The following is a 17703-nucleotide window of genomic DNA, read 5'->3' as shown; positions in this document are numbered from 1 at the left end:
TGTAGCCTAGAATGACAGTTTCTGTACATGTGAATAGAATATGAAGAATAATACACAGTACTTCACAATAAAACAAATCTAAACTCTTAATTTATACTAATGAAAATAATGGGACTACTCATATGAATAAGTACCTTCACTGGTAAAATTTGGAGGTGGTGCTCAGGCCTTGTGACGGATGGCAGGAGAGGAGGGAATTGTTTGCTGAAGCACGTTAAACATACAGATCTTCATGTGCCTCTCTTATCCTTTGCAGCTAAGAGATGCTTATAGAGGTCATGACTTTCCTGTTACTACTCACCAAAAAGGCAAGGCTGGTATTATAACAGGAGCAGGTTTTCAAATCTTCAGTAAGATTTAGAAAAAAAAAATCTAGCTGCTTCTCTATAACAAAATTTCCAAGCCTCTGCACCATCTAACCAACAGTAAGAAGAAGCCAAATTGCCAAAGGCTTTCTTCAAAAAAGGCTTTTTTCAGTCATTTTTTCACATGGGGGGAAAAGAAATCATAGTACATAAGGGCATAGGTACAATGGTATTAATGGACAGCTATGATGAGAAAAACAAAATATCGACTTTCAAATGTTACCAAGATTCAAGACCTGTGACTGTTTCTAGACTTTGGCAATTAATCTGCTTGCTTAGTTGTCAAGTGCAGAATTCTGGCATTTAAATCCAGGTGTTATATGAAAATGTTCACAAAGATGAACAGAAAGTATGCATTTGTGTGAGACAGGCAGGGGTGGGGAGTAGGAGGGTATGGCCTAATTATGCTTGACACTTTTTTAAAATTACCGTGGCTACTTTTTTTCAATATGAAACAGCAGAGCTGAAGTTTTAAAGATGCACTGCAAGGGATTATGAGAGTATGAACTAACTCACTGATTAAATTCCAGGGAGAAAGAAATCTACCTTTCTTGTTTAACAGTGCTATTAAAATGTTGGTTTAGGTGACTTGTGAGCTAAATATCACCACCATCAAACCCTGAGCACCTAGAATGACTACCTCCTTTCTAAAGTGAGTGACACTCTCATATGCTTATATGCGACATATCATAACTCTGAAGTGGGAGTGCAAGTAGGACTCCATATAAGCCATTAAGCCTTTTTTGTATATACTGCTTAGTGGCAAAACATAGTAATGCTGTATGCTAGAAACAGCAAAAGCAATTCAGAATCTGTCCCACAGGAAGAAATACTTATTAAAAATATGTCTTTTTGGCAGAGTTTGAAATGTATAATCTGTTTTAAAAATGTTGAGCACAATATAAATCCAGATTGTGCAAGGTTCTACTAACCAAAAAGCCTAGTCACAGCATTATGACAGCTTTATGACATCTAACCATCATAGCAAGTGAAAACATGGAAGAGATGGCAGGTGGGAAGAAGTACTTGATATTCAAAGGAAAATATTAATGGATGTGTCTGAAATATAACTACCTTTTAACATGTCATGCTTAGGAATATTTGCCTAATACTATCCTTTAAATTGCAGTGTGTACATATTAATTTTACAGTGTCACTCCCAAGAAGTCTAGCATCTGTACATTAAACAGGCCCAATCTAGCACACTTGCATCTCTCTATCACAGACATTCAAGAGCCTTAGCTGAGGAAGTGTCTCAAAAGCAAGGCAACCCAGACAGACACGAAGAAACATCGGTTTATGGAGAAAAAACTGAAAGTCCTCAGTCAAATCATGTCCTAGGAAACTGTGACCTGCAATGTTTGGGACAACAAGGAATGCTTGTTGGGATGCTCCAAGGCACCCTCCATCCTTTCTCCACACATTCTTTCTTAAATTATTCTTCTTCCTCTGGATAATGCCTGTTATATATGTACTAGAAGTCCATACATAAATACATACATCCTACGAGTCCATGAACAACCAGCAGAAGAGCTGAGAAAGGCATACAGAACAATTTAGAAATAGGACTGAGAAGTTTAAAAACCAACAAAAAACTTCAGTGATGAAGAATTATGAAGCAAAGCATATGCTCCGTATATGTCTTAGTCCTTGGTGTTATATACTTTCTGGTGCATTTTTTACTTCTTCCATTCTGCACTCCCTACTTTTCCCTAAGAAGTATATCACTAGATACATGTGAAATGTTGGCTGTAATTTTTTTCTGTTTTAAAAAGATTATGCTTCTTAGTCAGTGGAAATAGACCAAAAAACCCACAAAGCTATAAGTATCTGGTCTTGTTATCAATGTGAACAAAGTCTTTTGTATGAGACGGTGGCATTGTGGAATTTAGTTTGATGCCCATCTGCAGTGGAAAGCAGGAATTGCACCACAGATCCTGTGAGCCCAGGCTGACAAATATGTGATGTTTTTCTTGTGCTCCGTGAGACACCATTAAAGGCAACAACACCTTGCAACACTTAAGTTTTCTATTCAGTTTACTCTTAAAAGCATGAAGAAAACATTACAATCACTGAGTCTCAAGGAGGCTAAGACAAACCTATGAGTACCCATTCAGGCACCATCATTTTCTAGCAGGCCCCTGCCATATTCAGTCTTCAGAGGGATACATGGGGAACAGATTTAGACCTGTAAATCTGCCATTTCCCAGCTTTCATATGTTTCACTTTGTAACATAAGTAACTTGTTAGAACATAATTTCTTTACAGTGTAGTTTCTATTCAAGAAGAATTAGATGTGCTTGCTAAAAAAGCTTTTTCTTTTGTTAAAAACATCGTGAGTTAATAGTATACAAAACTTTAGAACGTATTACTGTCTTAAACCAGAATTGGCACACAAAACTCTAGAATTTAACTTCTTTAATTTATTATAGCTGCTGGTATTTCTAGTAGGGCGGTTGTAAAAAAAGGTCAGAAGATATTTTAACTCATTTTTAATAAACCTTTCATCCTCATTCTTTCTGCAATTTTCTTCCTGATTATTTGCTTAGTTGCATTCCAGTAGATCAGAAAACAAAGTTGTCAATAGTGTGTAAAAACTATCCCCTGAGAGGGTTTGAAAAATGAAACTGTGGAGAAATCACAAGATAATTGTAGAACAGCTGTTCATTTTTGCTATATATTAGGAAAATTAAGCAAATAATTTCAGACAGAAAAGATGCAGTAATAAAAATAGCTTCCTGAAGATACCAGTTCAAAGTATGAGATAATACTGCTGGTATATTTAGATGAAACTTCCCTTCAATGTTCCAGGAAAAACTACTTAAAACTAAGCCTTTGGACATATGACAGTTTTTAAGATACTGTAAAACATGAAGCAAGTTAGTATCTCATCTCATCCAGTTATTCATTTTGAGAAAATGCCAAAGCCACAATCATTATAGTTCTACTGTTCCAAGTTGAGGCTTGTACTTCACAGCTCCTGTAACTTCTGACATACTACTGTCTGGAGGTATTTGAGAAAAAAATATTTTACATATGCTATCCTATTCTTACATGTCTGACCAATTTTTAAAACTAAATTTGAAGCTCTACAGAATCAAACTAGTGAGATGTTTCTTCTGAAATACTCACATAGTCTACTTCATATGACCAATAATTTATGTTTCATCTGACATTTCCTTATGGAATCAAGAAAATATAGAATGAAGAACAAAGATATAATAGGCAATTGCCTTAAACACTTGCTTTAAAATAGTTTAAATTTAGAATAATTAGATATGAAACTATTTTTTTCAGGCTTCCTTGTAGTAACAACTGTAAAAATACTGCATAAATTACGAGATTTAAGGAAGAAAAAAAACTTGGTTCTTACTTTTGAGTCTTGGATATTCTTGCTTTCATAAACACTGTTAGAAATACCCAAGAGTCTGAAGTTAGAACAAGTCTTTGAAAATGTCCTCTGTAACTACTAAGGCTACAAAGTTAAAGAGAGCATGAAAGGAGGAGTTCTTTCATACTCACATCCAACAGCTGAAGCATTAACAAAATTAGCAAACTTTGCAAGATGGATGGCAGGAGAAAAGAGTTGCCAAGTTTGCTGAGAGCCTGACCTTGTAAGTGGCCCTCTGTGCCTGTATGAAGATCTGTCAAAATCTGTCTTGTCTGAAAACAAGGGCTTTCTCTGTCTGCATGTAGCTCCAAGATGGAGCCTATATATGTATATGCTAACAACTTAGTATGCGAACTTTGCACAAAGAGTACTAAAAATATTTTAATTGGTTAGTTAGCTTGAGGCTCTGCATGGTTAGACTTTCCTAGGTCCTACAGACACAGCACAAAAAGAGACACTGTATTCCACACACATTAGAACCTATTGTTCCAAGGCTTGTATTTAATTTCAAAAGATCACAAAAAATCTTGTTTTCCTTTAAGAAAGACAAAAAGAATGCTTAGCGGCAGGGCTACTTGAAGGGAGACAGGGTTTTGGATACTGACTTCTTGAATATAAACAGTTGGCCAGGACCACAGTCCCAATCCGCTAATGAAGGCTGGATTTCCCTTCTCTAATCAGCTCTATCGATGACTGTAGCATACACTGCTTTTATTCTTCAGTGGCAGCTCCTCTCCCTACCCAGGTGACATCTGCATAGGAAGGGCTTGATCCACCATAACTAAAGTTGTGTTTTAACTGTGTGGGCACGGCATCTGACCCAGCATGCACAAAATGTGTGACCTAAGTGAGGGAGAATTTCTGATAACCTCCTGCTGGGAAAAGAAGATACATGTGCTATCACCCTGAAGAAAGTCAGTCCAGAGTAGCAAAAACCTTGGAGAGATTTGCCATCCAAGTCACCCACAGGATTTAGCATAGATGCCCAGTAGCTATTACTGCATAAGAAGGGAAAATGGGAGTGAATTTGGGACTAGTTAAATAAAAATATCACAAAGGAAAATTTATAGACAAAGTTAACAGGAGTTCTGAGGGCTTCTGCTACTGGCATAAACTGAAAATAAATACCCTTTTAGCAAACCTAAATGCCACGTTAGTTACAGTGAGATCCACAAGCAATCTTTTTATTATTAGTTGTACTAAACTCCTTTATATTCTTGCACACCCAAGCTGAAAAAGAAACATCCCTTGTAACAAATGGCTTCATTGAAAGCCTCTCTCAGAATGTACACATTCATATATTTTTGTCATCGATTAAAACAAAGGGCCCAGAAAAGCAATTATATACTGCTGGGTATTATGAGAAATATCTCTGAATTAAATTATTTTCAATAGTGAAAACTATTAGCACATGAATGAAATTGCATTATTTTTATAACAATAGTGCTTTTTAAAGGACAGTTTGCACTCGCCCAGAGATACATGGCATTCTGAGTATGGATGCATGCAAAACCCAAAACTTAGTCGAGAATCCGCTTTTGTTTTTCTTCTGGTTGTTAATTATTCAGGGGCAAACTGAAACAATTTCATCTGTATTGATTCCCTACAAAACTCACCCCTGTGCACAGAAACTGGCACAGAGTTTTATGACATACAAGACTTAAAAATAACAACAATATAGAAACTGCCACATGGGATGAAGCTTAAGGCCAGTACATCCAGTACTGAGTCTCTGAGAGAGGCAGGGCCAAGTGTTTCAGAGAAGGTTTAAGTGAAACACAACAGTCATTGGTTTATGTTATTCTAGCTTGTATACCTTTTGGTTTATAGTTGGTTTGTGAACAGATCTCTGTATGTATCTGAAACCTGATCAGAGTGTGACTAGCTGAATCCCATGGTTTTGTTCAAGCATAACACTGGCAACCAGATTTCCAAGTGAAAACTGTGAATCCAATTTTCACTCCCAATGGCTGTTCCTTATAATGTGCTCTGTGTCTGCCAGTAACTTGATGTGCTAGAATAGTCTTAACTTGCTAAAATTTCTGAACATTTCAAAGAGGCTCAAGCACTGTTTGAGTACAAAAAACTTCTGAATGAATTTTCATGCCAGTTACCAGAGCTCTTCTGGCATATACTTTTAGGACCTTTTTCCTCCAAAAAAAAAAGGCTATTTAGAGGTTTCAATATTTCATATACACCCCAAATTCACTCCTTGTAATGAAAATAAAAGGTGCCACTCATAGCTCAAAAGTGCATGAAATGTAGATTATAATTTTCATGTTACATTTTTTACATCCATATAGAAAATGCCTCTGAGAACACCAATAGGCTTGCAAACTTTAAAATACAGCTTTTTGCCAGGGAGCTAATTATTGTAAGAAATGTTGCTGACCATATCTACAGAAAATTCCATTATTGCACAGTATTGCAATAGCAACCCAATGCCTCAGTCACTAGGCAATCATTCAGGCTTACAGCATTCTATTCCACAAATACCAACAGAATAGGGGGCTCATCAAAAACATGACTAATCTTGAAAATACTTTGATTCATATTTTAAGTCAATAGAGAGATGTGAAAGGTGACAAAGCAGCTTTCATTTCATTACCAGTAGAAAAGATCAGCACCATCCTCCATGTGGAGCTGATCATCACCTGTATTCAGCCAAACCCCTTACCTCATCACAGACATGTTCATAAGCCAGGATCCAATTAATTAATGGAAATGTGCAGAATACATACAAAGACTTATTATGTCCAGGGAGAAGAAATATCTACTGTAGCTCATTTTTCCTACTTCATGAAGGCTACAATCATCACCATTGAGGACAAAAAAGCCAAGAAATGAAGCCAGTAAGGAGACCAAACAGTTTGTAACTATGAAACTTCTTTGAGTGGTCTAATCTCTGCCTTTGCACTGGTTTTCTTAAAAAAATGTCATTGACTGACAGACATATTTTATCCAGAAACATAGAACAGGCAATCTTTGGGAGTGGGAGAATATGGAATGTATAGGGAAGAGGTGAGAGAAAATAGTTTATTCAGTAAAAATGCAGTTTAGATGATCTGGATGAATTTTACTTCATTCTCTTAATAAAATAAAATTATTTGTTCTGTTAAAGATAAGTTTGGAGAAATCTTCCTAAATGGTATTGATTTTTGTTTCAGAAAAATGCTTAATGATAATTAAAGACTGTTAAAAAATGAAATTAAATTTGTTATTTGGCTCACAACGATTTCTTTTCTCAGATTTCTCATACTGATGAATTGACCAATTTTTATTCCAACTCAATCTAAGCATTACGATTTCATTACAATTTATATATGAAAGGCAAATGACATGACAAGCTGTTCAGGAGACACCTTGATGTTAGAAGAAGAATAATAGAGATTGACAACAGCTATCTTTTGGCTACATCTGTTAAAACTATAGTGTTAGCAGACATATTTATTGTTGATAATTATATCTTGCAATATTTTGAACAAAATACCTTAAAAAAACGTTCAAGCCTGAGTAATGAACCTTGGAGGTATGACTAATTTGGACATGTCAAAGATCCAGAAAAAGAGGGCTCAGATTTGAAGGAGAAAAAAAAAAAAAAAAAGGAAATTTTGTTCCTTAATCATCTGTCCCTTGTCACTAATCTTTTAATATTAAATGCCTTTGAAAAGTCCTCGGGATGAATATTTGAAATCACTAGGTTTTTTTAATCCAAGATTTCCCTCCCTGCTTGCAAGACTGATTGCAGACTAAATTGAAAACAAAATCCAGGAGTATCAAACTAGGGGAAAACAAAAGACAGCACTAGCTGAAGTCTACATCTGTTTTTCAAAGGAAATAAATTTATTAAGAATAGTGGGTTTGAAATTAATTTTCAGGAGAAGATCCAAAGGGAAGAAATTTCTCCTTGGTGAACTGAGATTGAGAAAGCTTTCTAGGTGTTGGCAGCACCACATGAAAACCCAATGATAAGAAGTTAGAATGATGAGAAGATTATAAGAGACCACCTCATCTAAAATCAAGGTGAGGTTAACTGTACCGATAAAATGTAAGAGCTATGGAACATTTCAACATGAAACAAGAGAAAGACTTACATAGGAACACCATGTTCTTATTTACTGTTTTGTCTATAATTTGTTATTTTAACCAGGGGTAACATGAGTCTATTGAAAAGCACAGGAACTTTACATCTAAGGCAAACCATATCTGTATACTGTGAACAAAATATTCCATACAAAATTAATTTTGTCTACCCTTTTCTCTCCCAACAAGGTATCACATCACTCTCTAAGAAGCATCAAAAAATGATCAAATTGGGTGTAGACAACGTTAAAGCTGTACTGCATGCAAATTATATTGCCCAACTCCCTCATTAAAACCCTTAACAATAAAAGAGATGACCAAAAAAATTGTTAAAGAGATGGCCAAAAAAGCATTTTCTGCAAACTGTACCTACAGCATACAACAGGCAATCAAACTGGAATTCCACAAGTAAAGCATACAAGCCAGCCCACCAACCTATGCACAGTAAGGCTGTAAATTAGTGCCTCACCTTCAATTTTTGGTACCCAGCAAACACGATCATTAACTACAATTTCATTCATTTTGTAATTGTATGTTATTAATTTCAGATCTACAGAAATGGTGTTTATAAATTTCCAAAGCCATCTCCAGTTCCCAATGGCGACTCTAGTGTTGCCATGCCATTCCTGTGGTGTTAAAACACCATCTCTGGAGTTCTCATCAGACACTCCTGTTTGCACTACTGATATCCTGGTAGGTAGAGAGAGACTGATAGCACCCAGCAAAAAAAAGCTCAACTTGTAAGGCTTTGAAAAATCAGAAATACCAACGCAAAGCATGGGGAAACTAGGACAACAAGAGAAAAGAAGGCAGAGAAACAATAAAATTAAGGACATCTGGAAAATAAACTCCCTTTCTAATTGAAAATTATAGCACTCTGGAAATTTCAACAGTTTTTTTTAAATTAGAAACTGACAACACCATTTTGAACATATTTATAATAGGTTTTGTGAATTTTCTCTAACAACACAGAACACCAATCTCTCAGAATTAGTTGCCTAGTGCCTAGAAAACATTTTTTATGAAAAAAAACCCCGTGACTATGCATATTGCTTACCTGGTCAGTTAAACAAAATTCACTGGCCTGAGCAGAGTGCACTGTAAAAGAAATCTGTAAAAGAAAAATAAAATGTTTAATTATAATCTATTTCTCTCTTTCATATTTTTGATGACAAATTAGTAATGAGTGGTTACTATTATATAGAAATCGCAAGCAGCAAAATCATACTAAACAAAATCTTCTTAAAATCTGTTAGGTCACTCTTTTCCCAAAAGAGTCCCGCCTGTGTGGCAGGATTACGTTTACAAACAATAGTATTAAAACCAACAGACATACTATGCCATGCTATTCAACAAGGATTAAAGGTATCTGTTATGTAACTGGTATCAACTTTCGTGTCTTTTTATTCAAATACAGATGTATAGCTGTCATTATTTCCTAAAGGATACTCAGATTTATATTATGTCCATCTGGTTAAAAAAATAATGTATTTCTCATTAAACGTTCTTCAGGGCACTTGAATATACAGAGTTCATTTACTTTCTGTACCACTCACATAAACACAGTATGAAAAGAACATTATTAAGACTGTAATGTGATTAATATAAATATCAGAAAGTGGCAAATGTTAGCCTGCCCATGCAACTTTTATTTCTTCAATGAGTATGGAATATGCTACAGTTGCTAATTTCTTAGTCACATAGTATTCTTCCATGGGAAATCCTCTTCATTCCTTGTACAAACAGACATTCAAAAAGTTCAAGCACTGATATTTTGTGTTAATTTCATTGCTTAAGATGTGGAGTGGAGAGAGACATTAATGGAGTAGCTTTCCAATCCTGACAGAAAAAAACACAATATCTTGCTATGCCCCATATATTCTAATCATGATCGCTTTGACTGTGTTGCAAATGCTGTGCAACTCAAGTTCAGCAAATTCTTTTGGAGGAATAACATTGTCTCAGATGAGTTCCTTGGTGCTAAGACATCAAGCTGAAAAGCAAATACTTAATTTGGGTCACAGGGGCTCATTTTTTTTCAGAGGACTGAGCGTTACACAGCACTTTATACACTGAAGGTACTTCTCACAGCGATTTCGGTTGGAGACATAAATACCAAGCATGTTGCAAATTAGGTGACAAACTGAGTTTACAGAAATGGGGAACATGCAATTGCTGACTATCACTAAAAACTTGATGCAATACACTTCACACCTTGATGTGTGAACTCTGTGGTAAATCATTCACCAGGGCTTTAATCGACTTTGTCATGAGAGTTTTTTCCTTTGTCCTGAGATGGTCTCAGTCACCAGATACTTTCCACTTTCTGTTTCTGAACAAGACTCTCCCTTACTACAAACCAAATTGACCCTCAGAGATGGCCCATCTGCTCACTGTCTATACTAAGTACAGTATGAAAAAGAAGTGTGTTACCAAGTAAGGAAAGATTCCCACAACACATTTGCAGACAATGGTTACATCAAGCTGCCCAAGCCACGCTAGTACTGTTTGACTTTACCTCTTTACCACTTCAATAATGTTATAACACAAAGAACCAATACTTTCTTGATAAGTAAATGTCTATTCAGGGTGTTGGAAATGCATAAAATCTTCAGAAATTCTGTTACTAAGCATGATAGCTGCCAGCCACAACCACCAACTCCAGTGCTGGAACACATAGATGGTCATCCTTGAGGTCAGGGAGTAACTGAGAGCATAGCATCCTTTCTGCAAACTGGTATGACAGAAGGGTCATTTGGTAGTGTTTCACTAAATACTTGTTGACACAAGGAAACTGACTAAAGAAACATAGTTTCAATCCTAGAATCTAGAAATGAAGTCTCATAATGGGAAGTGTCATACGACGTCAACAAACGATTTTTGAAAAAGATTATGGTAGCACAGAAAGACAGTTCTATCACCTCTCTTCTATTCACCTGAGACAGCAGTTTCTGGCATATGGAACATCATTCCATATATGAGTATTGGCCACTGCACCTTGCATTTTTCTCTAAAAGGGAAGCCAGTGACCATGATGCTGAGAATTTTGGAATGCACCAATAAACAGCAACGAGGAAGGGTAGAGACAAACTGCAAACCCTGTCAGATCAGCCCAATTATCAGCAAACCCTGGAGTGTATGCTGCTAATAAAATACAGTTTCTTCTTGGTTACATTAGCATCCTTCTGATGTAGCCAGACTAGTTTATCTTAATTTAAAAACTGGGATTTGGGTTAAGCAACTTTGAACAGAAAGGGTCATACCCTCGCCATTTCCTTAGTCACTTGCCTGTTTGTGACTTGAGAACTTCTATATCATTTCAGAAAGATTTAACATGGGACTTATCTTCCGAGTTCAAACTACAGTCCTCTTACAGGGTTTGCACCACTGGCCTGATACAACGGTGCAGGTAACTGCAGATAAAATAGTTTCCCTGATAACAGGAATGTTTTCAGCAATTTAACAGCAAGAGAGTTTGAGCAAATGCAAAACCAGTGAAAAGATGACTGATGATAGGATAAACTGAACAGTGGTCACTGTGCATTTGTAAGATCTGCTGTACATAATCCTTATTCTTACGTTCTACACAGAACAGAAGTGGAATGAGTTTTACTAGGGAAAAAAAACCCAACCCAAACCAAACCAACCAAACAACAACAACAACAACAAACAAACAAAAACATAAAAACCAAACAACTGAAAACATAAGAAGAACCCATACTGCTATGCAATCAATTGGACAAACAGTCCAAATATGTTCAGAACAGCAAGAAATTCAGGAGAGTATCTGTCTCTCCATATTTAAGTAAAGCCATGTTTGCCTGAGAAAGACTACCACTTCGTGCACTTAAAGTCAATAGTCTAGCCAATGATTGTTCATCTACCTTTTCCTGACAGTATTGTAAGGGAACCTTCGGATTCGGACTCCAGCCACACCAGTTATGTCCCCCCATCCGCAATCAGTCATGGTTAGACTCAAGAACCAAGCCCATCAGAAATGGTCTTGATGATTACATTTGTTTAGCACTGGAGAGCAAACTATCCTTCCCTGTTAAGACTTTTGGGTAGCCTTTCAGTAACAACATGATAAGCATGAAAACTAGCAAGAGTAAGTGGGTTAATGACAGACCGGATGCAATTTGCTTATCTTGGCCACATCTCAAAGCTGTGATGGACACCCACCCCTGCTGATGCAGACACTGCTGCCAGCACTCCTGCACCAGACAAAAGCTGTGAACGTGTGACTCCGCTCTGGGGAAAAAAGGCACATTTTGCATAAGCAGCTCCTCTTCCTTCATTAATTATGTCACAGCCTTTTTCAGAACAAAAAATATTGCTTATGTGTCCTTAGTCCACTTATCTCTGTATTGCTAAGAGAAAGTAACTTGGATTCTTTACCTTCTAGTGAATCACAAACAAGCTAACAGGCTTCATGAAGAGTCTGATGGGGGAATACAGGACTTTTTAACCTGTGATAAAGTCCAACCAGGAAATGAAGCAAGTTTTCCTTCTAGTTTGTAGTCTGCAGACACAGGCACCAACTCCTTATTTTCAAACCTAGCACATATGATACGATGTAAAAAGCATCAAGGTACCGAGACAATTATCATGCAACTCTAAGACACAATTTTTACAGTCACTTTTCAGAGGAGAACAGTGTTTTTATTCTCTTTGTATTCTTTAAACATTTAATAGTAGTTCTATTTTATGCGTATTAATTTTAAGTCACTTACAACAAGATTTGCAAAGGTATTGATTTCAATGGGAGTTAAGGGCTAAATATCTTTATATGGAGCCACAGCCTTCATCCTATTAAATCTCTACTTTTATTGCCTGCACACAAATCTTTAGAAAGCAGGCATTATTCAAGAAAGAACTCAATAGCAAGAGAAAAGCCCAATTAACAAGGAATTCAATGCAATCATGGAAGTTTGGAAGTTGCCTGGGGTTGTGTTTGCCTGCAAAGAATTGGGGAAAGGTAAAAAGGGAATAGTTTGTTTCATCCCCGTTTCCAAAGTATTATTTTCACTTCAGCTCTACATTATTAATTTTTAAAACCTGAAGTATTAGGACTTCTACAAAGTCACAGGTGAGGAACAAAGATGCCATTAACTGGGTTTCTGGGGGACCTTATTTTGCAACACTAGCATCAGTGCTGGTGTTAGGCCTATCAATAGCTAAAAGCAATAGGCTGGGGTTCTTGCCTATAGCTCTTGGATATTTGTAGATAATTAAATGGGCTTTTCTGACCTTAGTCTTGTAGACACTAAAGTCGGGTCAGCACAAATAATGCTGGAATGTACATTTTAATGCCTAAACTTCTTCCCTCCAATTCCACACACATTTTGGGGGGGAAGGCGGGTGGAATAAGAACTGAGGGCCAACAGAAATGGACACTGGCTAATTAAAGTAAGGATTTTCTTAAGTACTAAAAACTGTTTTATTTTATTATTATAGACTCAAGCCTTTCCATAAAATATGGCACTGTAAATCCTCCAGCTACCAATGTAAAGCCAACAGATAAAAGAAATCTATCAGTGTATACACCTGCCTAAGGGGCACTAAAAAAGTCGGGGAGCCAGGGAGAATCACAGTTGGATAGCTTTGTGATAGCATCAAGGCACTTCAGGGCAGCATATATTTCATTGCACAGCATTTTTATGGCCTTTTTAAGTATGATGCTGTGATGGACTTTATACACCTTCTTACACCAGCAAAAGACTTGGCTTGTTACAAACACAATGATGAATGTGTCCAGTGAACTTTGAGAGTTGTGAATTCCTGCCTTCCAGCGTCCAACTGTTTTTACCTCTGTGTCAGCTACCCACAGCTCTCTGTCTTGGAATCCGGTTTCTGTTCTCAAGGGGGATTCAGATATATCATGATACATCACTCCTGTGGAGGGGAGAGATTTTATTTTCTAAGTTTTTATCCCTAACACTTTCCTAGAAAGCAACCAGTTGAGCCAAACAAGTGTTCCCAGGATGACCCCAGTGCTCCTAGAACACTGATGGTTCTACTCAGCATGCAGTGACATTAGGAAGAGATACTGGTTTCTCCAACTCACACCTCCTGGGAGGGAGAGCTGCCCCTACAGACACTGCCAAGACTGAAGAAAAGTTCCACAGTTTGAGAAGGACCTTAGACTGGCTGTCCTAATTAATGCTCCTGTGTAATAGAAACATGGCTGAATAAAGTGGAGGGTGCTTAGTCCTTGCAACAACTGGGGTAGGGGTGGAGCTGAACACAACCAACAGTGAGAGGAGACTCTGGCTAGGTGGTTGTGGAGATAGCCCTCACTGTGGCAGCACCTGAGTGCCTAGGAGAGATCACCGCCACCCCAACACTGAAGTCCTACCTAAATGGATTCATTTCGCTCAGTGGGCAAAGCTCTGATAGACTTATTTACACCGTTTACAATAGAAGCAATGCAACAAACATGCAAGAGCTTGCACTGTTCAGCAGGATGCACTCCTAGCCTCACAATTGAATGGCAGCATGTTTGTCAAACAAGACTGGTTCTGACTCCATTAGGCAGCTAAAACAAAATGAAAGTTATATTGCATGGCACAGAACTTAACAGTATAAAGCAATCTAAAAAAGTGTTAAATGAAAATTATTTGCATTTTTCAAAAAAATTATATATTTCAGGAGGAAGAGACTACTAATATTGGAGATGGTGAGTAATAAATACATGCATAAATAGCCAACAGAATCATCTACATTTTATTGAAAATGTTGGCGTTCTTTGAAATTTAATGTTTAAAAAAAATTCCCTATTTTGTAATGAGTATTTCCAGCTGAACAGGGTTAATCTGAAAAGACTGAGAAGTCATATTAAATGCAAAAAAAACCCTGAAGAAGTTATCTACCAGTACCTCAGATACCACTAAAACTGAACTGGAGAATTTTGTGGGGAAAAAAGGTGTTCATGGTCTTTTCTGCATTTAGAGTAAGTACATAAGTACAGCTAGAACAAAACCTTCTTTCTTTCTCATGTGTTTGTGCAAGCAAACACAAACTATTTAGAGGGATTTTCTTGATATGGATTTTTTTTTTTTTTTAATTTTTATTTTGTGATGCTTCTGTCGTTGAAACATAACACAGAAAATGAAACAAACACTTTATTAAATTAATTGAACTTCTTCAAGGTTCTTGCAACCTTTCCCCAGCGAGACCTATTTTGTAAGGCTTCAAGTTCAATTCAGTTCTCAATTGAGGGGTGAAAGGGGTGAAATTAGACTCAAATATTTGCTCTGCTAATTGCAGTCAGATTCCTACAACAATATGCAACCAATGATCAATTTATCAAAACAAAGTTTACATAACTATTTTCATTTTGTTACTAGTAGTTTCACTCACTGCTAAAAGAGGGACAAAGTCTTTTAAGTAAAAGTCTTTTTTGTCCTAAAGTACTTAAAACAGGATTAATTTTTTATACTTATTAGGGGCTGGGTTGCACTGTAAGCCCATTACAGCAGAAAATGAGAGAAGTAAAATCTCCACTGCATCTGGAGGAGGATCAGAAGGTACATCCACAACCCCCACACAGCCACCATCCCCTGCAGCTCACTCCCTGTGATAGCTACTTTGTGGGGCACTTGGAGCAGACCTACAGCCAGGTGACCAACCTGGGAGTCACCCAAGAAGTCTCTTTATTCCCCTTCAATAGCCAAACAGCAGATTTCTGCTTTCCATTGCTACCTGCAGTTTTGCTGCCAAGGTCCAAAGTGTGTCCCTGTTGAGACGTCCACATCCAAAAACCTCACAATAGGCAAAGACATCCTACATACCTCTGCCAGACTCACACTTAGGGACAAGTACAACTTGATGCTTCACCTTCTGTTTTGCAGAGTGATTGTGAACGCTGTTTCTTGTAAAAAACTTAAGATGACACTCGCCCCTGTTATGAGCTGTCTTATATGCCTTCTTGTATGCATTCAAACTCAGTGATATGGTACTCTTACAACCCATGTAGAATAAAGCTGAACGCACTGTTGAATACAAAATACACACAGGAGTAGTAGCTCACAAACTGATCTTAGATTCCTCGCTATAGGTGCAGAGCAACCCGTTAAATCATAAACCAGAAAAAAATCCTACATCCCACTCAGCCCTGCCTCATTACATTACTATTTCTTTTTGATTGAAAAAAAACCCAAAACAACGCACAGTAAGCATCAAACTAGTTATTTATCTAGTAGAATAACTTGTTTAAGATTTTTGGCACTATTTCAGTTAAGCTTTGTAATTTGTCTTGCAACATTTTTTAATATACCACATGAATGGAAAACTGCATTTCAAAGACTGCAAAACCACAAGTTACATAACAGTGGCTCCAAAGTGGAATCCATTTTAACTCATAATAGGTATAATTAGCACAACAGAAATTAATCATGTTATATTTCAGTGCATCTTTAAAATGTTCCAGATGCTTTATGCTTTCAATACTTCATTTGTATTTACTTAAATTCTTATTAAACAAGGTTTGTACAGGAACAGTACATAGACCCAAAAGCTGAACACCAAATGGCTTATTTATTTTTTTTTCTGGTGTGACTAAACAGGAGAAAATTGTATTCTGTTTGCTACACGCCCCCTCAAACAAACCAAACAAAAACCTCAGCTAGCAAAGCTATCTAAATATAGTGCTATATACAGGAGGTGAGATGGGATGAGATGAGATGACATGTCGCTCTGTTCTTTATTTTTCCCTATGAAACTGCATGGTCTTGGCAAAGTAAAGAAAATAAAAGCACAAAACAAAGTAAAAACTCTAGTCCCTGAGATGCTCAAAGATAGTCTTCTATGAATATTTCATCATCCAAATCCAGTCTGAAACTCTCTGTGCTTACACTTTGTCCTAAGGATTATTCTCTGAAATTTTTGGTATCTCTTCCTAGATAAATTCCAGTTCATCCTTCCCAGTACAGCTTTAGTATTCCCACCACCTTCCATTTTGTTGACTGTCTAATCCCTAAGTATTTTTCCACGTAAGTCACATCTCCCACCCATAACTATTTTTACATCAGGAACCTGTTGCCTACATGGCCAAACACTTACCTACAATGCACTTTTCACTACCATGACTAAGAAAAAGCAGTGGTTTCATTGCCCATGTGAGAGCCTGGCTCACTGCATGCAGCCAGCCTGACGTCTCCTCCTGGAGCCTGATACAGACAACTGAAGCTAGTGGAATTTACAGCACCACTGTGACCTCTGTCTTTAACCTTGAAAAAGCTATGTTATCTCTTTAACACCCTTCTTTTCTCTGGTAACACAGACAGATTCCTTTCAGAGGTTGTTCAGCTGGAGAGAAGTATTTCAGTAATTATTCCTCTGACTATGCTAATACAGGAATCTTCCCATACAAAATGTTTTTCTTAGCTGCAAACAATAAATATTCTGATTTTTGATCCTTCTGTGATCTCCCCTGTCTGCACAAATTCATCCACAACACTAGTCTTTCACTAGTCAAATACAGTAAATTGACAACTCTATTCCTGTAGCCACTACTGTCAGTCTCCCCCACTTCTCCAACATATTCTCCCTCTCCTTTTCCAACTCCCCAGTTATGTCTGGATCTATATAATCTATGAAGAGAAAAATCCTCTGTTGTAATTTCCTATTGCCTCATTTTTCCTTCATATTTTGTTCTTGTCCCTGTATGCCTGACCTCCATTAAGAAGTCTCAGTTCTAGAAATATTGCCTCTTACGAAGTACTTGTTTGTGTTGCTCCTCCACTGCCTCTTCTCTCAATGGGGGATTTGATAAGGCAGCTTTCTCTTGTTCCTTGGCATCTCCTTGGACCAAGCATTTCAATTGTTTTCTACTTAGGTCATGTCCAGCCACAGCACAAAGAA

The 17703-nt window shown here is 37.1% G+C and overlaps 1 protein-coding gene and 1 long non-coding RNA gene across 6 annotated transcripts in view; one reads left to right on the top strand and one right to left on the bottom strand.

The window, feature by feature from the left end:
• NRIP1 (nuclear receptor interacting protein 1) overlaps positions 1–17703 on the top strand; it is an 895475-nt gene that overhangs the window by 185519 nt on the left and 692253 nt on the right. The window lies entirely within an intron of this gene.
• The window catches only part of LOC126049084 (uncharacterized), a 241950-nt gene that overhangs the window by 56987 nt on the left and 167260 nt on the right, over positions 1–17703 (bottom strand). For both annotated transcript variants that reach the window (XR_007509086.1, XR_007509087.1), the window contains one exon: positions 8897–8950. This is a non-coding gene — a long non-coding RNA (uncharacterized LOC126049084). The remainder of the gene's footprint in view (positions 1–8896; positions 8951–17703) is intronic.

Source organism: Accipiter gentilis, chromosome 21 (assembly GCF_929443795.1).
Source record: "Accipiter gentilis chromosome 21, bAccGen1.1, whole genome shotgun sequence".
Taxonomy (NCBI): Eukaryota; Metazoa; Chordata; class Aves; order Accipitriformes; family Accipitridae; genus Astur; species Astur gentilis.
The sequence above is the reverse complement of the archived record's forward strand: the minus strand, read 5'-3'. Positions and strand labels throughout refer to the sequence as shown.